We start from the raw sequence: 27,878 nt of genomic DNA on the forward strand, positions 1-27,878 counted from the left end.
GTAGTATTCTGCTTCTCCCCTATTATTTACAAAGTGAAACACAGATTTCAAATATCAGACTATAAAGATGAAAAATAATACTAGGTGGCAAAGATTACATTTGAAGGAATTACATTCCCTGTGGAAGCTGCAAATTTGCCTCCAATATGAAAAAAATGCTTGTTAAAACAAAGCACTTCTCTTGCTTTCTAAAAGACTTCTATTAGAAGTCTCTTGTAAAATGTCTTCACATGGTAATCAGTTTATTAGGCTTTCAAAGTTGAAACATGGAATTCAACCTTTTATAATTAGGAATTCCTGAACACAGGCATCTCCCTTAGCACAGTCCCTCAAGCCTGGCTTGTAACTTGGCTCCTGTTAACAATGGGCAGATTTGGGGTATCAGATACTTTAGCATTTCATGAATTTACTTAAACATTTTAAATGTCCTTTTTGACATTTTTTAAGTTTTGGTTTTGTTCTACTTATCTTTTTTTTTTTTTGACAAAACAGGTACATGCCCCAATAAAACGAAATCTGATTATTTTTCATTAAAGTAAATCTGTTTCATTTCCCAATCTACAATAAATCTGATTACCAATATAAATAGTTACTATAAGCACCCAGAAAGTAAAATTAAACAAACAGAAGCCCCAGTTATCTTAATGGTGAAATATACACGAGGTTTGCCAATTGGCTGATTATTTACAGCATTCTAAATATCATCAAAAAGTACATAAATGTTGCTGGTACTCTTTTTATACTTTCTTAAACTTAAAATAGAATTATAATATTCTTTAAATACCTTCATTCTGTGATTAGTAAATATTTTTGTCTTATTACACAATCAACTGACTTTCTTACTCTTACTTTACTTATAAAGCAACAAAACCACAGTTAGAATCACAGAACTATACAGTGTAGATAAATCCTAGCAACTCACATATGAGAATAATAAGATCTAGACATACGGAGAAATCTCAGATTTTCACAGGTATGGGACTTGAACTCTAGTTCAAGAGGGGAATACTATAGCTGTGTTTTGCATTCCAAAATTTCTTCGTGCTTCAACCAATGCTAAGATATATCTTGATAGGAGCTGTCTCATTTTAAAGGTGCTGAAGAATGGGTAAAGTAACATTTACTCTGGTTATCAAATGGGTTCATTAGGGAACAAAAAAGTCTTTAGATCAAAATATAACAATAAAGAAAATGACTGCTGTTGGCTCTATCCATTTGAATGTAATGGTAGCAGATTTTCACTTTGTAACTTTATATTTTGATAGCTTTTAGAATAGGACTTGGTATTTTTGTTTCACTTTTTAATTTCTTTGGAATTTAATTCTAAATAGCTGTCTATGCACACAGTTAATCAGTTTATCAAGTATTTAATATATATGCATTACTCTCATCAGAAAAGATGTTATACAGTTTCTGCCCTTTGCTTCACAAGCTTCTGATTCAAAGTCTTACTTAAGTGTGTCTAATTGGCAGAGCTAGGCCCCTTGCTTGAACTCTACATGTAATGAAACCCAAGAAATTTGTTCTTTCATTTCTGTTTTGGAAATGTATTCATCATTGTAAGAGCTAAGTTGCTATAGCAAAGGTAGCCCAAAGTACAATTGCTTATAGAGGAGACAAGTACATTTTTCCTCAGATGGCAGTTCCAACAGTAGCAAACCAGATGTCCAGGCTGTAGGAGCTCTGCATGCTCATTCTGGGTCTGGATCTTTCCATTCTCTTGCTTGGCAATCTGCAAGGTTGCTGTCTTCATCTGCATAATCAGAGACTGATTGCGAACACATCATTGTTTCAAATCACAAGAAGAGGAAAGGAGAACACTAGTACAGAAGTGGGCTATGTTTTGCACTGGAGATGGTTGAAAACTTGTAAGTCATTCTCCTTACAACATGTTTACAGAGGAGGCTTTTCAGAAAGAGGCTCTTTGATAGGAGGTGGGGAAATGTCATCTCTAGCTGGTTAGCCATGTGCTCCACTCCAACTCTTTTACTGTAGAAGAGGAGAGGACCTGCCTGTCTCAGACACAGGAACTCCCAGCAATTCCCTAAATTTAGTAAAGGTGCCCTGCTGGGTAATTGCATAAACCTTTGAGCAGGGATTTAAGTTCTTCAAGCAAATTGGTAGAAGATCGAATTCTGTAGTAGAAATCACTTATACAAAACTTAAAATGCATGTTTCAGAAAATGTGATATTTTAATGACATATTTTCACAAGACAAGTAATTTATATATATTATATTAAGTTCTGCATGACAGACTAAAAAAAATCTGGGTTTATATATAAAAACCCAGATTTTTATATATATTTTTATATATATTTTATATATAAAAATATATATATATATTAAACAGAAAAATATGAGGCCCTTTTGGATCCTCAGGGGCTTAGGTTGTCTTTCAACATGACCAATGAATGGACTTCCATTTGCTCATTTATTCTTTTAACAAATAGTTATTGAGTGCCTATCTTCAGATCTTATGCACAGGAAAAGTTAAAAATAGCATGTTACCTACACTCAAGGAAATTACAATTTAGTAAGAAATATAATACATATAAAGATATCTTCTACACAAGATGAAATAAAGCACAGATGCCCTTTTTGTTTGCTGTGTGAGAACTTGATTTCCAGAGGTACACAGAAAATGTAACGTAAGTCCAAGGAAAGAGGAATCAATTCCACGTGGGTTCCAACTATGGAAACATCTAAAAATTAGCTGATATACTTTGGAGAATCCATTTTCTTTAAGGAATAATTGATCAAAGAAGGTTATTTCTATATTGTTCATAATTACTTGCAGTTTTAAACACTCGTGTCTCAGTTATTGCAGCCTTAATGACATATAAGTTCAGAAAACCTCAGCCAGTTGTGTCTTCTCAAATAGAGATAAGGAGACTGTCAGGAGGTCAGTTTTCTCTCTTCCAAAATGCCTTAAGAATGACAGGCCACAAATCACTCTGGACAGGAAGAAATTAAAGTCTGTATGTCAATAGTGTTTCCCCCCTCTGGATTTGAAGATGAAAAAATCCTCTTAAACTATACATTAATATGTAGTAATTGATATATCTGGATCAGCTTAGATGCTATCAGTCTTATTGTGTGTGTATATAAAGTTAGCAGCTTAGAAACAACCATTTGCCTCCTGGCCTAGAAACAGAAACAGAAATTTGCATGATTTCCTACCAATTTGTATATGTAGGTGAAGACTACTGTTAACATATTTTTAGGGGCTGGTTTGTTTATACTTAGGAGACATATTATGTACAAGTGACATGATTTAATAAAATGATCTTTACTCTTCTTAAAAGAGCCTGGTTTCTCAGGAACTGTTTTGGTAGTTTTTATAGGAAAAATTTGTGAGACACTGAGACCTACTACATTATTTAAAACAGCATGCTTGTGGCATTCCTACTTCTCATTAAAATCCATAGATATTTTAGGGACCTTCTTGAATCAATTGAAACTGAGTTCATAATGCTGTTTACTATGAATCCAGGAAGTTCTCTCTTTTTAATTTTAAATAAATCAATACTTATTTATAATCTCTTTTTTATATAATACACATACCATAAAATGTATTCCTTTAAAATGTACAATTCAGCACTTTTTAATACGTCCACAAGGTTGTGCACCATTATCCCTATTTAATTCCAGATAAATTTCCACTCCAAAAAGAAAGCCTATAGCCATTGTAAGTCACTCTGCATTCGCAACTCTCCACAAACCCTCGCAATCACTAATCTACTTTCTGCCTCTCTGGATTTTCCCATTCTGGACATTTTATTGTTTGACTCATAAAGCCTTTGAATCAAATTTAATCATATTGAAAATGTGGCCTTTTATGTCTCATTTGTTTCACTTAGCATAATGTTTTCAGGGTTTACTGCTACATGTTGTATGTAGCATGTATCAGTACTTCATTTTGGGGGGGATGAATAATATTCTATTGTATGGATTTACCACATTGTATGAGTCAGGGTGCTCCAGAGAACCAGAACCACAGAACCAATAGGTATCCCTATATATCTAACCTACCTATCTATGTATCTATCTATCTCTTATCTATGTATCTATGTATCTATGTATAATGGGTATATAAATATATATATATATAATGTGTAATATGTATAAATATATAAATTATATATATATATATAAAAAAGAGATTTATTATAAGGTATTTCTTGTGATTATGGAGGCTGAGAAGTCCCATGATCTGCTTTCTACAAGCTGGAGACTCAGTAAAGCTGGTGGTGTAGCTTGTAGGCATAAGGGCCAGAAAGCTGATGGTATAGATTCCAGTTACAGTCTGAAGGCCTAAGAACCAGGAGCACCAAGGGCAACAGAAGATCAATGTCCTATAGCTCAGCCAGCAAAGCAGAATAAGAATTAGTCAAGCAGAGTGAGAATTCAACCTTGCTTCATCATTTCTGTTCAGGATTGTATGGTGCCCACCCACAGTGGAGAGGGCCATCTGCTTTATTCAGTCCACCGATTCAAATGCTAAGTAAGCTCTTTGGAAACACAGACACACCCAGAAACATTCTTTAACCAGGTATCTAAGCATCCCCTAGCTTGGTCAAGTTGACACATAAAATTAACCATCTACACATTCTGTTTTATCTGTTCGACATTAGGGTTGTTTTCACTTTGGGGCTACTCTGAATAATAATGCTATCAACATTTGCGTACACATTTTTGTGTGAACATGATGTTTCAGTTCTCTTGAGTATATACCTAGGAGTAGAATGGCTGGGTGTTATGGTAGCTCTATGTTTAACTTTTTGAGAAACTGACAAATGGTTTTCCAAAAGAGCTCTACGATTTTGCATTCCCACCAGCAATGTATGAAGGTTCTAATTCGTCCACATCATTGCCAATACTTGATATTGTCTATTTGATTATAGCCTAGTGATTTTATTTTTATTGGAGTATAGTTGCTTTATAATATTGTGTTAGTTTCTGCTGTAAAACAAAGTTAATCAGCTATATGTATACATATATCCCCTCCCTCTTGGACCGCCCTCCCACCTCCCCCCATCCCACCCATCTAGGTCATCACAGAGCACCGATCTGAGCTCCCTGTGCTATACACTAACTATCGGTTTTACACATGGTAGTGTGTATATGTCAATCTTAATCTCAAAATTCTTCCCACCCACTTTCACCCCTGTGTCCACACGTCCATTTTCTGCATCTGCATCTGTATTCCTGCCTAGTCATTTTTGATTTGCATTTACCTAATGACCAATAACGTTGATTATCTTTTTAAGTATGTATTGGGCATCTGTTCAGATCCTTTGCCCACATTTTGATTGGGTTATTTTTCTTTTATTGTTGATTTGTTATTTGTTGATCTTTAAATATTCTGGATACTAAATATATGATAGATGATAGAGATAGGTAGGTAGGTAGGTAAATAGGTAGATAGATAGATAAATAGATAGATATAACACTAAGATATATCATGTCTAGATATATCTACTGATATACATCATTTGTAAACATTTTCTCCGTTTCTGTGATTATCCTTTCACTTTCTTGATGGTGTCTTTGGAACACAAATGTTTTATATTTTGATAATGTTCATTTACTTTTTCCTTGGTTCCTTGTGTTTTAGATATTATGTCTAAGAAACCATTGAATAATCCAAGGCCATGAATATTTACACTAATTTTCTTGTAAGCATTTGATAGTTTTAGATATTACATTTAGGTATTTGATCCATTTTTAATAATTTTTGTATATAATGGGAGGTAGAAGTCCATTTTCGTTTGAATTGCTCTCTAGTGTTTTTCTTTTCAGTGTGAAGGACTTTCTTTAATATTTCTTGTTGTGCAAGTCTGATAGTGAAAAATTTCTCAATCTTTGCATATTTAGTATTTTTAAATTTTTTAATTCAGTTTTAAATTATTATTCTGCTGGATACAGAATTCTTGTTTGAAAGTTTTTTCTTTTTCTTTCAGCACTTTCAATGTGTCTTCCCACTGCCTTCTGGTCTCCATCATCTCTGATGAGAAATTAGCTGTTAATCTTATTGAGGATCCATTTGTACATGATAAGTCTCTTCTTCTTTCTTTCAAGATTCCCTCTTTGCATTTGGCTTTTGACAGTTTGTCTCTGATGTGTCTAGGTGTGGATCTCTGAGATTTCATACTAGGAATGTGTTGGATTTTTTGGATGTGTAGCTTCATGTTTTTCATTAAATTTCAGAAACTTTGGTGACATTATTTTTTAAAATATTCTTGCTTCCCCTTTCTTCCTCTCCTCTGATACTCCCCTTATGCATATATTGGCATGCTTGACAGTATCGCATAGATCTTTTATTAGAGTCAGTTCATTTTTCTTTCTCTTCATCAGTCTGGATCATCTAAATTGACCTGTCTTCAAGTTTGCTGATTTTTTTTCTTCTACCTGCTTAAGTCTTCTTTTTAACTCCCTACCTAGTGAAGATTTTATTATAGTTATTTTACTTTTAAACCCCAGAATTTCTATATGATTCCTTTTTCTAATTTTTTTATCTTTACTGATATCTTCTGCTTGGTGGAACATTGTTGTCATACTGTCTTTTATTTTTTTAGACATGCCTTATTTTACTTTTTGAACATATTTAAAGTAGTTGTTTTAAATTCTTTGCCTAGTAAGTGCAATGTCTAGACTTCCTCAGGGGAAATTTCAATTAGTTGCTTTTTTCTTGCTGCATAATGGCTATATCTTTTTTGTTTCTATTCAAGACTTAATTTTTAGTTGAAAACTGGACATTTTAAATAATATAAAATATATAATGTGGCAACTGGAAATTATACCTTCAATTACGCCTTGCTGCCAGGGTTTATTATTGTTGATGGTTTTTCCATGACTTTTCTGAACTAATTCTGTAAAGTCTGCATTCTTTAATTCTGTAAATGCTACCACCAAGATGGAGAGTTGGGGTTGTGATTAGGACAAGTTAAAAATGCCACAGAGTTCACTGTTCTTGCTGAGATACAGCTGTTTTTCTTGAATACACAGTCCTAGAACTGCTGCAAATTTTGGCTAATTTCCAGAGTTCTGAAAATGTTGATCCTAACAATTTTTGTAGATTTATAATTATCTGTAGAAGAGAATTTTTGGAGGTTCTTACGCTGCCATTTTCACTAATGTCATCTAGTTCTCTTAAGAACATATTTACTTGGAAAGTAAGTTTATTTCTCGCTTTATGATGCAGTAAGAGATTTTAATTATGTTTTGAGTCAAACTTTTTTCAGCAGGAGGGACTGTGCACAAACAGGATCCAGATCATTGTTAACTATCATCATTCCTGACAATATAATTGGTTTAGCAATCTTTATAACAGGACTCAGTCAGCATTATGAGATAAAATGAATCAAAGTAAATGTCTATGAAACATGAGAGCAGTCTCATAATAACTTATAATTGGACATCACATACAAATAATCTAGAAAATCAACATCAATTAGGAAAGTATGGGCTCTAAGACATTGTTAGAAACCAGATTGTACACTGCTGTACATACTCTGAAATATGACAGGAGTGCACTTACCATGTTACTTTAAAGTGTAACAGACATCTTTTCTACCTTGTGGTCTTGGACGTAGTTCAAATATAAAAACATCCTTTTGAAGATATAGGTGGAGTTCTAAGAGATAATGATTGCTTTATATTTATCCATTAAAATTTATCACTTTATCTTAAGTAGATAGTTTCAAGAAAATCTAAACAGTGATATAGAAAAGATATTTAAAGAAAACCTGGGATATCTGTCTGGAAGATTTAGGATAGAGCTGGTATAATTCAAAAGAGAAAATGGCTTTTATAAAATGCGTATTGTAGCAGATGTAATGAACGTTTGTTGTGCTACAAAGAAAACTTGTTTAAACAGTTCAAAAATATTTCTACCAGTTGCAGCCACTATGGAAAACAGTATGGAGGCTCCTCAAAAACTAAAAATAGAGTGGCCATATGATCTAGCAGTCCCACTCCTGGGCATATACCTGGAGAAAACTATAATTCAAAAAGATACATGCACCCCTATGTTCATAGCAGCACTATTTGCAATAGCCAAGACATGGAAACAACGTAAATGTCTATCGACAGATGAATGGATAAAGAAGATGTGGTATACATTTATATATATATATATATATATATATAAAATGAAATATTCCTCGGCCATTAAAAAGAATGAAATATTGCCATTTGCAACAACATTGACGGACCTAGAGATTATCATACTAAGTGAAGTAAGTCAGACAGACAAATGCCATATGATATCACTTATATGTGGAATCTAAAATACAACACAGATGAACATATCTATGAAACAGAAACAAACTCAGACATAGAGAACAGACTTGTGGTTGCCAAGGGGGGGGGTGGGGGTGGGGGTGGGAAGGGAAGGATTGGGAGGTTGGGATTAGCAGATGCAAACTATTATATATAGGATGGATAAACAACAAGGTCCTACTGTATAGCACAGGGAGCTATATTCAATATCCTGTGATAAACGAGAATAGAAAAGAATGTATATATGTATAACTGATAATTATACATATATATATTTGCTATACAGCAGGAATTAACACAACATTGTAAATCAACTCTACTTCAATAAAATTTTAAAAAGTTTCCACCAGGTGATTCATCATGGAATGTCTAGAAAGGAGTCATATCATATGAAAATTTCAATAATGTGTATCCAAAGGTGGTATGCTAAATTTTGAGACTGAAGGTAGAGACACAGTGATTAAGCTTCATTTGAGGATTGTGGCTAAGAAGATAAAAATAAAAAAAAATAACTCAAAGTGTACAAAGTCACTAGTATTTTTAGCTGATTAGCTTTTTGTTCTGTTCCACTTGCCCAATTATCCCACATACAGTCTCTGAAGCCCTTAAACTAGTTGTCATTCAAAAGCTCATTTGTTACTTGGCTATTTGGAACTTGGGATACATTTTTTTTTCATAAAAATGTTATAAATAATCATTTGGTCTTAGACCAGATCACAATTTCTAAAAATAAATGTGTGGTTAATCTACAGTAATGGTGATAAAGGCTTGGGTTTTGAGACCAGAAAGCGGGTGGACTTGATTTAAAAGAAGAGTGTTCTGTCCTTTTTGTGGGGCCTGGTCAACCTTGGGAAATTTTTTAAAGAAACTGGAAGTTTATTTTTAACATATACCTACCTTCATTTTAGGTCCTCCCTTTTAACCGCTTCTTAATGTCTTTTTTCACAAATACTCCATATACTAAGCCATATAATTTATAAGTAACACAAAGGTAACCTACTCTCTGTACATAAAATGTGTTCATTTTTCCTTTACTAAAATCCCATTCTACTAGTTATTATCTAGAAAACAATTAGACACACTGATTCTCACCAAGTTATGATTTATATTAAAGTTCTGCAGGGTTAAATGCGAGAAGGCCATCTCGCTAGTCTGGTTATGTATTAGCTTGAATTTGTGTTGTGTCATTTACTAGTTGCATGGTGTTGGGTAGGTTTTCTTCCATGCTTGAATTTCTCCCTCTGTAAATATCAAATGATAATGGTATCTACCTCATACTGCCTTATCTCATTGGGAATAATAAATGATATACTATGTCACTGCACTTACAACTGTGCGTAAAGTAGAGTATCGCTGAATATGAACTTTTACTCTAAATAAAAGCCTTTAATTTGTGAAATTCCATTGTATCCAGGTACAATGGAATGAAAGTAAGAGGGTGGCTGGAAGAAATTTTTCATCAAGAGATAAAAAACTCATTATTTTTGCCCAGGAGTAGTTCGTCTAAGCTTTCCATATCCTCTTTGCTTTCTTGACTCTTCTTAAAGCTTCATTTGGTTTGTTTTTAATATTGAGTGTTTATTATTCCTCCTGTCTTATATAGATGAGGAAACATAGTTGAGAGGGGTTAAATAACTTAGTGCCACAAAGCTTCTTGGTGGGGAAACATACTCAAACTACATTTTTTTTCTTTGTACTCCAAACCCTTGCTTTCTTCATGTGAGTAATTAACCTTAACTGATTTTTTGAACATACTCTAAGAACAGTAATTCTTAATTTCAAACTGTTCTGGTTTATCTATCTATGCAGGTGGAGATAATACAGTAAAATAGGGTAACATGTAAGAATTATTTGAAAACTAATTTTGAAGTGAGTTAAACTGGGTAAGTTCTACCACTATAATGGAGTACCTCGAATAAATGACACACTTATCCTCTCTGATCCTCCCATTTGAATACGTGTAAGTGATTACAAATATTTTCAGTATTTTAAGATTTAAGAGAGTAGGAACCACACCTATGTTACTCAAATATATATGCCCATAGCCTAGCACAGTAGATGCTCAGTAAGTATTTGTTGAGTTAGTACCTTCTATCTACCTCATAGGCCATGGCATAATATATTTCTAGGTAATATGGAATATTTAAATAAGTCTTATAGTCTGTACATACTGACATCTCCATTTCACATTGAAATACCCTAAGGAGTATATTTATTACATAAATCAGGGTAGTTAGAGATGATTGTCCAACTATATTTCTATAGAGTATTGAAAATTTGAATGATGAATTATAAGTCTCTAAAGAGTAATGTGAAAATAAAAAGCAAACATGATTTAGTGAAGTTGAAAAGTGCAAAGAGGAAATAGGCAGTGGGGAAAGTTGTGAATGAAAGTTGAAGAGGATTCCCAAGAGAAAGGCCTTTCTAATATACTGTAATGTTGATCAAACTAATCAGGAACAGATAGGGGGGTTATAGAGAGAGCCTGGGTTATATTTTGCAGATGGGGAAAAAAGACTTAGAAATGTAGTTTGAATTTTGCCTTAAATCTGTTATACAGATTGATTGTCTGGAGGAGAAGGTACTTTGTGTTTTTAAAAATGAATTTCACATTTACACTATTCTTGAAGTAGTCATAGTAACATTTTCATATAAAAAGTATATGCTTCTGAATCACGTTAACTGTGCATTATTCATACATGAGAATATGTTCGTGTTCAAGTCAACTGACTAGCTGAGCCTTTTATACTTGTGGATTCCATTATCAGAATGCAACAGTCTATCTTTGGGGAAAATGAGCCAAAAAAAAATGTATATTTTCATAGTCCTAAAGTGAAATTGGTTGTTTTTCATATAAAGATGTGTTTAAACATACTATTTCCAGTCCAGTTGCCCAGGAGTTAGCCTCAATAGCAGGCATCTGGGGTAGGATGAGAAAAGTTGAAGTCTTGCTTCTCTTGGGAAAAGGCCTGGGCTGGGAGCTGGGAAAGTGGAGGCTCTATGTTCTTGACTGCAGGCATCTGGAGTGGAGTCTCTGCCTCACTGTGCTGAGAGAGTAGAAGGAGGGAGATGTCTTAGTTCAAATACCAAATTCTTGCCTTTCTTTCCACATTTTCATAGATTTTCTTGATTAGATGTTTCTTCACTTTCTGTTTGTCCTTAGGACCATTTCCAGAGGCTTTAATTGGATGCTTTCAAAAAATAATTTTCACCAGTACCACTGGAGAGTGAGTCAGTAGAGCTTCTCATATGGTCATACTGGAAGTTTATCACTGCTACATTTATTTTTGAATGTGTTCTTTTCATTTTTGATTACAGAAATAGCACATGCTCCTTATAAAACATCTCAATGATATAGGCCTTTGTAAAGTAATAAAATTAAACTCCCTTCCTGGCAGTTTCATTCCTAGGATAAACCACTGCTAAGTTAAAGTTAATAGTTAAGTTTTAAAATGGTATAAAATGAACTCTACAAAAACACTTATCTCTGTAAATGGCATGTGACACAGTTGTTTTAACCCTTCTCACATTAGTTCTAGAATTGTCCACTAGTCTAACTTGGCCCCAAGCTTTGCATCAGATTGCACCTGCACCTGTGCTGTCCAGTCTCTAGCTCTGACTTATTTTCAAAAATTTTAATTTAATCCAGTGATCAGTCTCAGAACTCATCTTACCTGACCCACAAGCAGCAGTATTTGATATAGTTGAATACTCTCTTCCCTAAAAAAATCTTTCCATTTCCCTCCTGACCCCCAAATACCTGATTCTCCTTTTGTTTTTATGGCTGCTCATTCTTGGTCAACTTTTTTGATTGCTACTCATTTCTCTTTAAAATTCAGAGTTCCAAGAGTTAGACCTTTGGATCTGTTTTCTGTCTCCACTTAATCCTTTCCTGATTTTCAGTCATCCTGATGGCTTTAAATTTGCTATCTATATACTAATGATTCCCAAGTGTACATTGATAGACCTCTTTCTAAACTCCAAACACATATATCCAAGAGACCCTTTTACTTGTCTAATGGGAATCTCAAACTTCACATATTCAAAACTGAGTTTCTGATCTCATGCTTCCCTTCCACCTGCTTTTCTCACAGCCTTCTCCATCTAAGTAAATGGGAACACCATTCTTCCAGTTACTCAGGTCAAAAGACATGGACTTATTTCATTCTGTCATACCCCATATTCAATTCTTTAGCAAATCTTTTTGCCTCATTCTTAAAATTATATCCAGATTGGTGACCTCATCCCATTGCTGCTATTGCCAGCATTCGTTTTCTTGTTTCTCTTACTATATAGACTTTTACATAATTAGGCTCCCAGCATTAAACAGGTGACATACTCAAATATGATAATTAAGAAATTTATTTACAAAGAAAACTTACAAAAGTATGAGTGTTAAGAAAACCAGAACTGGAGCTAGTGACAGCTAGGTTATTTTCATTCCTGAGCCTGGAAGAATAATGTTACGGGTTGAATTGTGTCCCCCCAAAGGATATTGAAGTCCTAATACCAGTACCTATGCATGTGACCTTATTTGGAAATAAGATCTTTGCAGATGAATAAGTTAAGATGGGCTTATTAGAGTGGGCTGTACTCCGAAATGACTGGCATCCTCATATTGATAAAAAGGGGAAATTTGGACACAGAGTCAACATGTACAGATGGAAGACAATGTAAAGACACAGGGACAATGCTACCTGTAAACCTAGGAACACCTGAGTGTACCAGAAATGAGGAGAGAAGTATGGAACAAATTTTCCTTCACAGCACCATGAATTTAGGCTCTGGCCTCAGAAATGTGTGACGACAAATTCTGTTATTTAAGCCACTTGCCTGTTGTTTAAGCCACTCATTTGTGGTACTTTGTTATGGCAGCTCTAGGAAACTCATACAAATGAAGAGAATGAGAAGCTAACTTGAAAGGATAGCAACCTTTCATTGAGTAATATAAGCAGCCATAGGCAAACTCACAGGATAAAGCCAAAGACATACCTGACCTCACTCTTTTTCCTCCCTCTGATCTCCTCCCAGGTCCTCCCAGGAGTTCTGCTGATACAGTTCTCCCCTTCATCTTCTTTTTCCCTCCCACCACCTACTCTCAGCACAGCAGCCAGAGTGTCACTCCTCTTTTTAAAACCCTCATACCTGATAAAAAGAGTCCTCACAAAGACCTCTAAGACAATATATCTGTGGCTGCCCATTGCCTTTTACCGCACCTCATAGTACTCCTCCTTTCCTCACGCTGTTCCAGCCAACCTGGCCTCCTCACCTAACATTGGCTCTTCTAGGCTCAGTTGGCATGTGCTTGATGAAGAAGCTCATCGAGGAGGCCAGCTGGTCTGCAAAGGTATCTGCATGACTTCCATTCTCTCTTCATTCAAGTCTTTACTCAGTAAGGTCTCCTCAGACCACTCCAACACGTTAAACCCTTATTCTCCAAATACATTTCCTATTCCACTTCTCCTTAGTGTTTATCACTATCTTAAAATCTATATATTTTACTTACTTATCCTACTTATTGTCTCCCTCCTCCAATAACCTGAAGCCCTTCAGGGAAAGGATGTTTGCCTACTTTGTTCACTGCTGAACTCCCAGTACCTAGAAATAGTGCCTGGCAGTAGACTCCAATGCATATATATTGAATAAATGGATAATGTTTTATATTTTTATAATTTGTGTCTTTCTATCTTATGAACTTAACCTTCTCTAGTAACTGCAAGTTTTTTTTTTTTTTAAAGACTAATATTTCTACCATCAAAATTTCCTGGTATGAAGAGATTCAATGGGACAGATCGCTTTATTGTAGCTGGTGCTTAATGACTTGTTATAATGAACACAGGATCCTTAAATTCCAAATATATGCACAAATCCCATATATGGTATCTTTCTGGTAAGCCTGCAACAGTCCTCAATAATAAACAATTCAACTTCAAAGGAATTTTGTATATTCTTTTAAGTTTGAGAGCCATTTTATCTTTGGTCTATCTTTTTTTTTCACTCCACCCTCTCCAATGTATACTAAACTGTGTTCCTTAAATGTAAGCAATGATGGCAGACAGTATTTACTGTTTTGTTTAAAACTATTTTGAAAAATTTGGTCAGGGACAAACATTGCATTTCAGCCCACATTTCTTTTGGAAGAAGAAAATGTAAACAGCTAGTACCGCCAAATCGCTCTGTCAACTCCATGTATAACCATAAAGAAAAAATAATGCTGTTTTTATTGCTGTTCTCTTTGTAGATCTGATGCAATAGATCCTAGGTAAATATGTTATTACTAAAAGCCTATAGGAGTTGATGGTTTAAATACCCCATATATTCCCAGGATTTTGGACCCCAGATTATTATACTGATTTTGTGACTAATAATCCTAGCTATTTCTTTTTCCTCCCAGTATTCTCATTGGCTTTTTGTCTTTTTAATTCTAATACAAATCACTGTCAGGTTTTAGAGTCACTGCCTTTAAAATGCACAACCTTATAAGTCTCTTCACGGTGTGTCTGTACAAACATTTAGGTTTTCCAAGTTTGTGTGTTCTTTATTACAGAAAGAGAATCTGAATTAGAAAACACAAAGGAAACACCATCTATAGCTTTTAAGTAGTGAAATCCAGAAAATCTTCTACGTAATGTGATAAACATACAGGGGAAAAAAATCAACTCTTTTTTGGGACAAAAGTGGCTTCCTTTTAACAATATAATGAGGTCAATGGGTTATGAAATGCTCATATTCTTAAGTTAGGCTAACCTGCTTTGATAACATAATAGTGTTCATAACAGTGTTTTATGCAAGGCACCCTTCTCTGAGAATGTGAAGGAAGTTTTGAGTTTTTTGCTTCTTAAGTTTCTCTTCTTTCCCTGACACTAGCCTGCATCAGCCCCTTCCATTTCTGAATTGTTTCTCTCTACACACCCTGTAAAACTTGCTTTCTTTCACTCCAGAAAACCAAAAATTCCAAGTATGTGTTTTGCATACTCCCTCTGCACATTACCCTTGTGGGGTTTTTTTAAGATTTATATTAAATTTTTTTTCAGTTCATCTATAAACTTGAAAGCAATCTACTTACAATTAAATGAGAAATACTTATCCCTCAACATCGTTGGCAGGTATATTTGGTTTAGGGAAGACAGGGTGAGGTGCTCAGAATGTTATTTAAATTGAAGTCTGAGATAAGATCCTTTTTCTATGGTCTCCAAGGCACAGATGTAAGCATGATCACATATTGAAAACCTTTCCTAGGTCTGTGACCTTGAATGTCTCTTCAAAAAGTGAAACATCTAATTTAAAAATGAAATGCAAATATGATTTGTGATTTTTGTGCCACATACCCATGGATCTTTCAGAAAAAATGTCATTTAACTGAACTCAAGTTTTTATAATGAAAATTACTTACACCAGTGTAAATAAAGGCAAATTTTTGGAATGCCCTAAGTTCTTATAAATGAGTTATTAGAGTGTACAGATCATAAGTATAACATAGAAAAAAAGCAGAGAAGTCTCCACTTCTTAAAACACTTAAAATCAATTAAAAAAAAAACTAAACAGGGGCTTCCCTGGTGGCGCAGTGGTTGAGAGTCCGCCTGCCGATGCAGGGGACACGGGTTCATGCCCCGGTCCGGGAAGATCCCACATGCCGCAGAGCGGCTGGGCCCGTGAGCCATGGCCGCTGAGCCTGTGCGTCCGGAGCCTGTGCTCCGCAACGGGAGAGACCACAACAGTGAGGGGCCCGCGTACCGCAAAAAAAACCAAAACAAAACAAAACAAAGAAAAACTAAACAAACAAAAAAAGAGCCCTATTTAAGGGCAATAGGTCCAACCAAACTCATTTTAAACAGCAGCTTTAAGAAGAAGGATCATGGAAGATATTTATTGCTCTTCATCTTTGCCAGTTACTGCTTAGCTTCAAAGGCAATGCTTGCTGCTGCAGCCTGGTTCAGCTGAAGCCATATGTATGAAGAAATGGGTGTGTTTGCTCATTGCAGGGCTAAGTGGCAGCTAAAGTCTTAAGGCCACACATTTATTAAATTCAGAGCAGTTTCAAGTGTCAGTTGGCATGTGCTTGTTGAAGAAGCTCATCGAGGAGGCCAGCTGGCCTGCAGTCATACTAACTGCAAAATAAACAATACTGAAGTGCACATATTTAGATATTCAAGAGAGAACTTTAATCCTGTGAAATCCCTAATTGTGCTGCTCTCAAGTGTGATTTGGGGTGACAGATGCCAGAAGTCAGCCTCTTGACTAACAGCAAAGCATTGTAACAAGAGAAGGAACAGAACAAGCTTGAAAAGAACAACAGAAGACAAGGGAAGGGTGGTGGTGTCAGAGAGAAAACTGAGGAGAAATCCCTCTTGAAATGTGAAGCTTTCAAGCTGTTCTTATAATTGAGAAAGCGTAAAGAATACTGGAATATACTTTAAAAATATATTGCCAGAAAATTATGAAGGAGATGACACATTTACTTTTAAAATAGATATTCCTCAGTATAGATATGTCATACCTTCAATCTTGCAGCATTACAAGAAAAAGGGGAAGTAAAATATACTAATAGATCACTACCTGTAGGGCATTCATGTTTAAAATTGTATAAAATAAGCATAGCACTTTAGAGAATTTAAAGTGAAGCTTATCTTTTTTCTCTCTAAAGTCATATCCAAAATATGCCAAAATGTATAAGAAACAGTATAGAAATGAGGCAAATTATTTTCCTATATTTCTTTCCAGTAACTAATACACATACCACTTAATGGCAGTTAATGTAGCAGAGTGGTTTAAACAAAGCCAAACAAAACAAAACACTCAACAATTGAATATTAAACCTCTCAGAGCCTCAATCTAAATATTGGAATAATAAGCCAGCTTCATAAAAATCTTGTGTGACTTAAAAGAGACAGTAAATTTAAAGTATTTGGGGGACTTCCTTGTTGGCACAGTGGTTAAGAACCCGCCTGCCAATGCAGGGGGCCTGACTTCGAATCCTGGTCCAGGAAGATCCCACATGCCATGGAGCAACTAAGCCCGTGCGCCACAACTACTGAGCCCACGTGCCACAACTACTGAAGCCCGGGCACCCTAGAGCCTTAGAGTCTGTGCTCTGCAGCAAGAGAAGCCACTGCAATGAGAAGCCCGTGCACCACAACTAGAGGAAGCCCGCGCGTGGCAACGAACACCAACGCAGCCAAAAATAAATAAGTAAATAAATTTATTAAAAAGAAAAATATAAAGTATTTGGTACAGTTATTAGCACATTTCAAGTGATCAATAAATGATATACGCTATTGTTATGTGAGAGCATGTTAAATTTTAAGTTTCAACTTAGATGTCAAATTATAATAGATAAAAATCCCATAAGGAAGTACAAGATTGAAATGTACATTTTCCAAGTATATAAGGGAATACTTCTTGGACAGTTCTAAAATTCACAAGGACAAGATAAAAGGGCCAAGAGAAGGGAGACTTGTGAAGAGATTCTTTTTGGCTATAGTGCTGAGGTGCTATGAGTCTCACTCCTCCTTAAGGGTTAGTTTGAGGTGGATTCTTCTAATTTCAGTCCTGTTTGCAATCATTTCAAGAAGGCAACTCTGAAAGCTTGGTGTGCACCCCAGGAAATACAGGAGTACAATGGTTGGGTTGTCTGACACACGTAAGAGATTTCTAAATGTGGGTGCAGCCTGAAGCCACAGTGTAGAGAGAGCTACTGCTGCATCCAGAAGCAAGTGACCAACCTGCTAGTGGTGGATAAAGGTGCAACATCTCCAAGATCGCTTGTGCAACACCAAGTAGGAATGTAGGTGTGTGTTAGAAGGAATCCTGTTTAAAAATGGTCTCTGTCAGTGAATTCCCTGGCGGTCCAGTGGTTGGGACTCTGCGCTTCCTCTGCAGGGGGCATGGGTTCGATCCCTGGTCGGGGAACTAAGATCCTGAATGCCGTGTGGCACGGCTAAAAATAAAATAGCCTCTGCCAGAGTGTGCAGGATCCCTAAAAGGGAGAGTCTGTGAAGGATGGACCTAGAGAAAGCTTGAAGCTTATGGGGGTTGCAAGAGCAGCTAGCCAAAGCATAGCGTTAGGGTAAGAGGAGTCCATCAGGGGAATTTCTTAATAATCTACTAAAATGCTTCTAAGAGAAAAATTCAGCCTTAAATACTGGCCATTTCCAGATGATACAGAATCCTGTTTGATAATAGTCAAGTAAAAACTTCACATATTCCTTTTCCTCTTCCCTTTCTCTCTTCCCATTCCAAGTAGTCAGAAACCATGTGTATTAGTTAGAACAGGTAAGTTTGTTGCAATAACAAACAAATCCTAATCTCATTAGCTTAAAACAAAAAGTTTAATTTCTCATTTATGTCACATGTGCTTTGCAAGTTGGCAGGAAATCACTGTTTATAGTAGTCAGTCAGGGACCCAGATTGATGGAGCTGCACTTCCACAAACATTGCAGATTATACAGGAAAGAAACTCAGGAGGATCTCACATCAACAATTAAGTGCCAGTACTTTCAGTCACAGCTTGTCCAGAACTAGACTGGGTGGCCTACCTGATCACAATATGCCAGGAAGAGCGATGCTATCACATTATATTAAAGATTGAGACTGAGAAATATTTGACCAACAACACTAATAGCTGCCATAATTTGCCTTTCTAGCTAAAAATAAAAATGTACGTATTCTCGGTTTCACAGTCAAAATATACTGTCTCCTTCTCAACAGATACAACTTCAAAGTTTTATCCATTCTTGGCATTTAACTCCAAGTCTAGGATTCCTGGGTGATGACTGATAGTCTCTGTATTTGGTCTGATGTATTTCCTCTTGTCTTGGGGACCAATGAACTAAAAAGCCAAGTTCTTCGCTATCCACACAGCTAAAATACAAAACTAAAACAGGGATAGAAAAAACACAATAAATAATCTCATTTGGAAAAGATACGGTCTATGGCAAATTTCAAAGCAGATGTTTTAAAGGTTCCCTATCCTGATGATGGGAAACGGATTAGGCCCTGATTCTGTCCCCACTATCCCTTACCAAGTACTTCTGTTGTTCGCTGTGGCCCTCAGATCTTCTCTCTGTTCCTTTTCCAGTAACCTTTGACAGTATCTGAAATGGGCACTGGGAAATGTTACTGGAGTTAAGCAGATTTCTCAGCATGCTTCTTACTGATGTATGGTGGCAGGGGGGTGAGGGTGTTGGGAGGCAGTGGACAACGGTCATTTTAAGTCTTGAACATTCAAAGTTTCTTTTAGAACAGGTTCTTTTGACAGTAGTTCTTTCCTAAATAAGTTAGGAAACTTCTGGAGATGAGAATCTAATCTATTTGATTCAAGTCATCTCCATGTTGCAATAGGCACATCTTTCCTTCTGTTCTAAATAGATCTCTTAGATTTGCTATATTTTTATATTTTCTCCCACCCTTGATTCTTTCTCTCTCCAGAATTAATTGCAGGTACTTTGAGCTTTTTCTACATCTGTGGGAAAGTCATATCATTGGTTTCATATCCCTGAGCCATGTTATCCAGTTCATAGTAATTGGGCACCTTGTTTTTAACTGGGTGTTTGCTCTAAGACTGATTAAATTTATCTGGACGTTTTAGCAATGCATATGTAGACTATGCTCTCAATTTGATCCTTGCTACACGGCTAAATTTGAATCAATATTTATTATTCAAAGGCTTTCTTAGTTTAATTTTTTACTAGTAGGTGATGAAAAGTTCTCAAATTTCAGGACTCTCTTAATTCCTTTCATTTGTTTTGGAAAAGCAACTATTTTTTTCCTGATAAGCATCTTTCTTACAGTAACTTGCCAAATCCAGCCTTCAGCAGCTAACACATACTGATAATGTTCTGTTTCTCATTCTCTCCCCTTCAAGCTAAAAATTCATTAAGTAAATATCTTTCTAGTTATCATTAACTCAATTGCCATTTTCCAGGGTACAGTAAGTAGCAATTTCTCCATTGCTTGTCACCTAGCCCCTAAACCAGTGTTTTAGATGAGTGTGTGTGTATGTGTGTGTGCGTGTCTGTGTGTGTGTGTGTGTGTGTGTGTATGTGTGTGTGTGTGTGTGTGTTTTGTTATTGCAGTGCTTCAGTTCTGGTCAGAAGTGGTTAGGTTATCTTTGTATAACAATTAACTCCAAAATCTCAATGGCTTAGAAGAGTTGATTTCTTTCTCCCATTACATTTTCCTTGTTAATTTGTGGGAAAGGAGTGTCTACTCAGAAGAAACTGTGACTGTCTTAAATGTAGCCTTTCATTGTATCCAAAGGAAAGAGACATCTTGGAGAGTTTTGCGTCAACCATTAAATAATCTGTCATGTAAATAACTCACGCCACTTCCCACTTGCAACTTATTGGCCAGAACTATAGATACACTTTCACTCAGTTACAAGAAACGTTATTCTACCATGTGCATTTAAGTGGAAAGCTATATTGGAAGGAAAACAGCACTAGTGACCAAGACAACAAGGTTATTAGCAGACTTGGGGAAAAGAGAGTTCATGATACCAACCTTCCAAACAGTAAGTAGCCTGCTAGAAGTTGGCTCTAACCAGGGAAGGAAAGAAGACTTAGCAGTAAATCATGCTCAGAATTTTGATTGATTCATTATATTGATCATCCTAAAGTCTCAATTGTGATTGTTTTATGACTCTAGGTCACATAGGCTTGTTTATTATCTACTAGAAGGAGAATTAGAAGGAAAAAATAGATCTTTTTAAAGTTTTCATCCAGTGGCCCCACTGGATAAATTTTAAAGTGCCAATGGGAGGCAAAAATTTGCATTTTTATTACAAGAGTTGTTTCCTTTGACATATCAGCTGCCATCACCATGACCACCTCCACCATTATCATCAGCTGCACTTATGTTTATAAAAACTTTGGATTGGTAAGCATAATGGGTTAATTTTTCCTACCTGTCATCAGTCAGTTAACCATAGACATTATTTGCAGGTAACATGATTTTATATATGCTAAATCCTAAAAACCAAAAACTGCTACAAGGATGAAAGAAATCAAAGAAGACACAAATAATGAAAAGATAGCCCATGTTCATGGATTGGAAGAATACATATTGTTAAAATGTCCATACTACCAAAAGTCATCTATAGAATTAATGCAATTCCTATCAAGATTCCAAAGGCATGCTTTACAGAAGTAGAAAAAACACTCCTAAAATTTATACAGAACCACAAAAGACCCCAAATAGCAAAAGAAATCCTGAGAAAAAAGAACAAAGCAGGAGGCATCACACTTCCTGATTTCAGGCTGTACTATAAAGCTATAGTCATTAAATCAGTATGGTGCTGGCATAAAAACAGACAAATAGACCAGTGGAACAGAATCAAGAGCCAGAAATAAACCCATGCATATAAAGTCAACTAATATTTGACAAGGAAGCCAAGGATACTCAGTGGAGAAAAGACAGTCTCTTCAATAGATGGTGCTGGGATAATGGATATTCACATGTAAAAGAATGAAACTGTACTCCCTCTTACACCACTCACAAAAACTAACTCAAAACAGATTAAAGACTTGAATATAAGACCTGAAACCATGACACTTCTAGAAGAGAACATTGGAATAAAGCTTCTTAACGTGGGTTTAAGTAATAATATTTTTGGATATGACATCTAAAGCACAAGCATCAAAATAAAAAATAAATAATAGGACTATAGAAAGCTAAAAAGCTTCTGTACAGCAAAAGAAACCATCAACAAAGTGAAAAGACAACCTACAGAATGAAAAAAAATTGCAAACCATATAGCTGATAAGGGGCTAATATCCAAAATATATGAAGAACTCATACAACTCAATAGCAAAACAACAACAACAACACACAAAAATACAAAAACAATTTAAAATTGGGCAAGGGACCTGAATAGACATTTCTCCCAAGAAGATACATGAAAGGCCAACAGGTACATGAAAAGATGCTCAACATCATCAGTTGTTAGGGAAATGGCAATTAAAACCACAATGAGATATTACCTCATGTCTGTTAGAATGGCCATCATCAAGAAGATAGGATAACATATGCTGGTGTGAATGCAGAGAAAAGGGAACCCTTGTGCACTGTTGATGGGATTGTAAATTGGACACCCACCATGGAAAACAGTATGGGAGATCCTCAAAAAAATAAAAAATAAAACCACCATGTGATCCAGCAATTCCACTTCTAGGAATATATCCAAAGGAGATGAAAACAGGATCTTGAAGAAATATCTGCATCCACATATTCACAGCAGAATTATTTACAATAGCCAAGACATGGAACCTGAGTATTCATCGAGGGATGAATGGATAAAGAAGTTGTAAGATATATCTATCTACCTATCTATACCTATATTTATATCTATATACACATACCTACACACACACACACACGTACACACATACACACACACAGTGGAATATTATTCAGCCATAAAAAATGAGGAAATTCTAACCATTTGTGACAACATAGAACGACCTTGAAGGCTTTATGCTTAGTAAGTCGGACAGAGACAAATACTGTATGATCTCACTTATATGTGGAATCTAAAACAAAAACTAAACCAGAAATTAAACTCATAGAAAAGGAGCTCAGACTTGTGGTTACCAGAGCAGAGGGAAGGGGAAGGAAGAATTGAAGGTGGTCAAAAGATACAAACTTACAGTTACAAGATAAATAAGTACTAAGGATGTAAAGTACAACATAATGACTACAGTTAGCACTGCTGTATGATGTATAGCAAAGTTGTTAAGAGAGTAAATCTTAAGAGTTCTTATCACAGAGAAATTTTTTCTTGTTTTTTATTGTATCTATATGAGATGACAGATGTCAGCTGAACCTATTAAGGAAATCATTTCACAATGTATATAAATCAAACCATCATGGTTGACACCTTAAACCTATACAGTGACATATGTCAATTATTTCTCAATAAAACTGGAAAAAATTAATACGAAGACAATAAGAAAAAATTTCCCCCAGAATCAGTATTTGTATAGCAGAACTCTCACCTGTCTTTTTGATTGAAAGTGCCATAAAAGAAATCATTTTTTCTTTCCCCGCCCCCCCACACTCTGTGCCTTTGATTGCAGACACTACCAGGTGACTCTGAATTAAACTAAAATGAAAATACTGAGTGGACTTAAGGTATCTCACAGCATTTAAGGGAGGGCTGGGGAAATAGGCTTACAATAGAGGAAGCAGGAAGCTTTTGAGTCTCAAGGGCATTGATTGCTAGGCAATTTCTGCATTGGTAGGATGCATGAACAAATTCCAGTTATTTTTCCTGCCATGTCACTCCCCTCATGATTCAAATTCTGAGAGAGAGGATTGACTGGCTAAGCTTAGTTTGATTATTTACCCACATTTACTGTATCTCAGAAGTGAAAAGAATGATCTAGTTTTGATGGAAGAAGCCTCCAGGTTTTTTTTGCTTTTTTCTTCTCTTGGTGGCAGAGCATAGCACTGCATTTTACTATTCCCCCAGATTGCCCAGAACGGGAGAGAAATATTTCTCCTCCCTAGGATATGCAGTACCATTAGGAACAGTGATGATGGTTGCTTGGTAACCAAAAACCAAACCAAAACAAAAATGCATATAACCAGTTTGCTTCTGTTATATGAAGGTGAAATGTTTGAGGAACATAATTTTAATAAACATTTTTTTTTTGTTAATGATAAGAACAGCTCTTTAAGAAAAATATTTTGGGAAGATGTTTTGGGCCAATATCACTTTTCCTAGGTCAGTAATCTATAATCAATAAGGTACAAAAAGTCATGCTTGAAAAAAATGATGAAATTAGCTCATCCAGTCTCTTGATTTTTGGCCCTCTTCTTGTTATTACACTCTACACTGAAAACCAAATGAGTAGCAGCTAAGAGTTTCAGGGCTGTACAGTGCCATGTCTTTGGCAAAATTGCCTTTTCTGTTCCCAGATTTAGTCATTCTCTAGATGCTGGTAACCTGATGTGATTTCCTCAGTGCAGATGAACTGATTTATTTGAGCTTTTCCCTGACACTGACAGCTAATTCTTGGTGGAGGCCAGACTCTGAGGTTGGTGGTGTGATGGTAGTAGAGGGAGTGAATTATGAGTGTGCTGATTTCTTAGAGCTTTCTACAACATGTTGAAGGATTACAGGAAGGCTTGTCATTACAAATAAGCTAGTACAGAACACAGATGTAATATTCATTACAGTCATAATGCAAGTATTACAGCTAATATGAAACTCCAGAAAAAGAAACTGTTTTCTGTTTGCATGAAATATGGCAGGAATAAGTTACTTTGACATGCATTGTGTATTTGTGTTTTCTATGCTTTTTCTATTTATATGCATAAAAAATTAAACCTTTGACTGGATAGCAGTTTTTATTCACCACTGTCCACTAACTGGATTGAATAATTACAATTTGTCCTACCATCTGATACTTTCCCTGACATTTGGCTGCCTCTGCCCTGCTGCTCACTTATGTTTAAGTTTGTACCTGCTCATTAACTGATTTGTCCTAAAAATAACTTTGAAAGTCTCAGATCCTGAGCTGTAAGCACTTAGCCTATATAGTTAAGGTTATAAAATCAGCATCTGGCTAGAGCTAAAAAAGCTGACTCTATTATCATTTTTAAGACTAAGATGAAGAAATTTATATTTGACACTGCTTCTGATTAGCTCTTAAAACTATAAAACACTGAAGGCTATCATGAAAGATCTGCCTCATTGTACTGCAGTGTTTGTTACTTCATCCCAGGCATCAGAATTCAATTATGGCATCTCCCTTAGACGTGGGGTGAAAGCTCCCATCTCTTGTCTTTTTCACAAAACCTTAAGCCCAAACATTAGCAATAGTACTCTATATGTTGGTTAAGTATTTCCATGCAAAAGTTTTGCACTTTTTAGAAATAAAGGTATCAACCTAAATTATCTGCATTTTGGAGTGCCAAAACTTATTTGGTAACATTTGCATTTGATCTTTGAGTTAAATATTTTCAGGTTTGGCTAACCCAATTCTTCATTGTCATAACAAAAGTCATTCTGGGAATAATTCCATGTATGTAAACATTCTAAGAAGCAATTCCTATTTCTGGAACTCCATGTGAGGATTTATGGGTAATTTCTCTTGTGGGGCTGAGGAGAAACAATTTTTAAAAATATTTTGATGCAAATTAACTAGATATTTAATGCAATTAATAAAATGAGAATAGACTGATTAGTAAAATCACATGTGGTAGGTGGGTGAATAGGGGAAGTAGGTTTGAAGGATTTGAAGTAAAAGAGTATAAAGTTAAACTGGTATAATATTTAGGGTAAGTCTTCATCTATTGATTTGGCAGTTACAGTTTACCTTGTACAATTGTTTTAAAAACATTATCCTATATCCTAATCACCCTGAGAACAGACACCTTAAAATGCTTTTCTCTTTATATCTAGCACAAAACTCAGCATACATAATGAACTAAATATTCTTATTAATGGTATTAATATATAACATAATTTTAAATTAAATATTATCTTAAAAATTTATAAAACTCTGTTTTGTCTCTTTTTATCTTCCCAGAAATTGTTTATCTAAAAAAAATATAGCATAAATGAACAATGAATTTGCTTCCTGAATCTCAGTTGCCTCATGTTAAATGATATCTCAAGCAGAGAATATGACTTTTTATTTATTATTATAAAAATAAACAAATAACATAAGTTAAAATGTTACAGAAAGAGAAGCAATGAAAAGTGAAATTTTACATTAGTAAACAGCCTGTCCCACTCTACTGACTAGTGGTAGTAGCCATTAGTAATACTTTGTGCCTTTTCAGAAAGTTTCTGTACATAAATAAACATATATGGTTATAATAATTATTGTAGGACTATGTAGTAAAAATCTATACATATTTAGTACATAAAAGGTATAAATAATATATTACAAAGAGGATGTATATCTCCCTTAAAATTACATTTTCATTTGGAATTTTGTATTCAATACTGTTGGGAGATCTCAACACGTATAAATATAGTTAACCACTGACTTGAATACTTTCGTATGAATATATAATAATTTCACATACCTAGTCCCGATAGATGAATAGTTATGTTGATTCTGACCCTTAGCTATTACATACTGTGTTTCAGTGTTCATCCTTGTACATGTATCTTTTGAGTAAACCATAAGGGTATATTTCTATGATAAAATCATAGAGGTTGCCAGTCTGTTTTTTTTTAATTTATAAATTGTTTTTTGAGTCACTTTAGGCAATTTATGTTTTCCTTTTTTTTAAATTAATTTTTATTGGAGTATAGTTGCTTTACAATGTTGTGTTAGCTTCTGATGCACAGCAGAATGAATCAGCCGTACATATACATATCTCCCCTCCATTTAGGACACTACAGTGCATTAAGTAGAGTTCCCTGTGCTATGCAGTATGTTCCCATCAGTTGTCTATTTTATACATAGTATCAATAGTGTATGTGTGTCAATCCCAATCTCCCAGTTCCTTCCACCCAACCTCTTTCCCCCTTGGAATCTATACATTTGTTCTCTACGTCTGTGTCTCTATTTCTTCTTGGTAATTAAGGTCATCTATACCATTTTCTAGATTCCACATATATGTGTTAGTATATGATATTTGTTTTTATCTTTCTGATTTACTTCATTCTGTATGACACTCTCTAGGTCCATCCACGTCTCTACAAATGATCCAATTTCATTTTTTATGGCTGACTAATGTTCCTATATTTAGGTACCACATCTCCTTTATGCATTCATCTGTTGATGGCCATTAAGGTTGCTTCCATGACCTGGCTATTGTAAATAGTGCTGCTATGAACATTGGGGTGCGTGTGTCTTTTTGAATTATGGTTTTCTCTGGGTATATGCCCAGGAGTGGGATTGCAGGGTCATATGGTAGTTTTATTTTTAGCTTTTTAAGGAAGATCCATACTGTTTTCCATAGTGGCTATTATCAATTTACATTTCCACTAACAGTGTAAGAGAGTTCCCTTTTCTCCACACACTCTCCAGCATTTATTGATTGTAGATTTTTTGATGATGGCCATTCAGACCAGTGTGAGGTGATACCTCATTGTAGTTTTGATTTTCATTTCTCTAATAATTAGTGATGTTGAGCATCGTTCCATGTGTTTGTTGGCCATCTGTATGTCTTCTTTGGAGAAATGTCTATTTAGGTATTCCGCCCATTTTTTGATTGGGTTGTTTGTTTTTTTGATGTTGAGCTTCATGAGATGCTTGCATATTTAGGAGATTAATCCTTTGTCAGTTGCTTCGTTTGCAAATATTTTCTCACATTCTGAGGGTTGTCTTTTCGTTTTGTTTATGGTTTCCTTTGCTGTGCAAGTGCTTTTAAGTTTAATTAGGTCCCATTTTTCCTTTTATTTTCAGTACTCTAGGAGGTGGATCATAAAAGATCTTGCTGTGATTTATGTCAAAGAGTGTTTTTCCTATGTTTTCCTCTAAGAGTTTTATGGTGTCTGGCCTTACAGTTAGGTCTTTATCCATTTTGAGTTTATTTTTGTGTATTGTGTTAGGGAGTGTTCTAATTTCATTCTTCTACATGAAGCTGTCCAGTTTTCCCAGCACCACTTATTGAAAAGGCTGTCTTTTCT

This window comes from Globicephala melas, chromosome 3 (genome assembly GCF_963455315.2).
Source record: "Globicephala melas chromosome 3, mGloMel1.2, whole genome shotgun sequence".
Lineage (NCBI taxonomy): Eukaryota > Metazoa > Chordata > Mammalia > Artiodactyla > Delphinidae > Globicephala > Globicephala melas.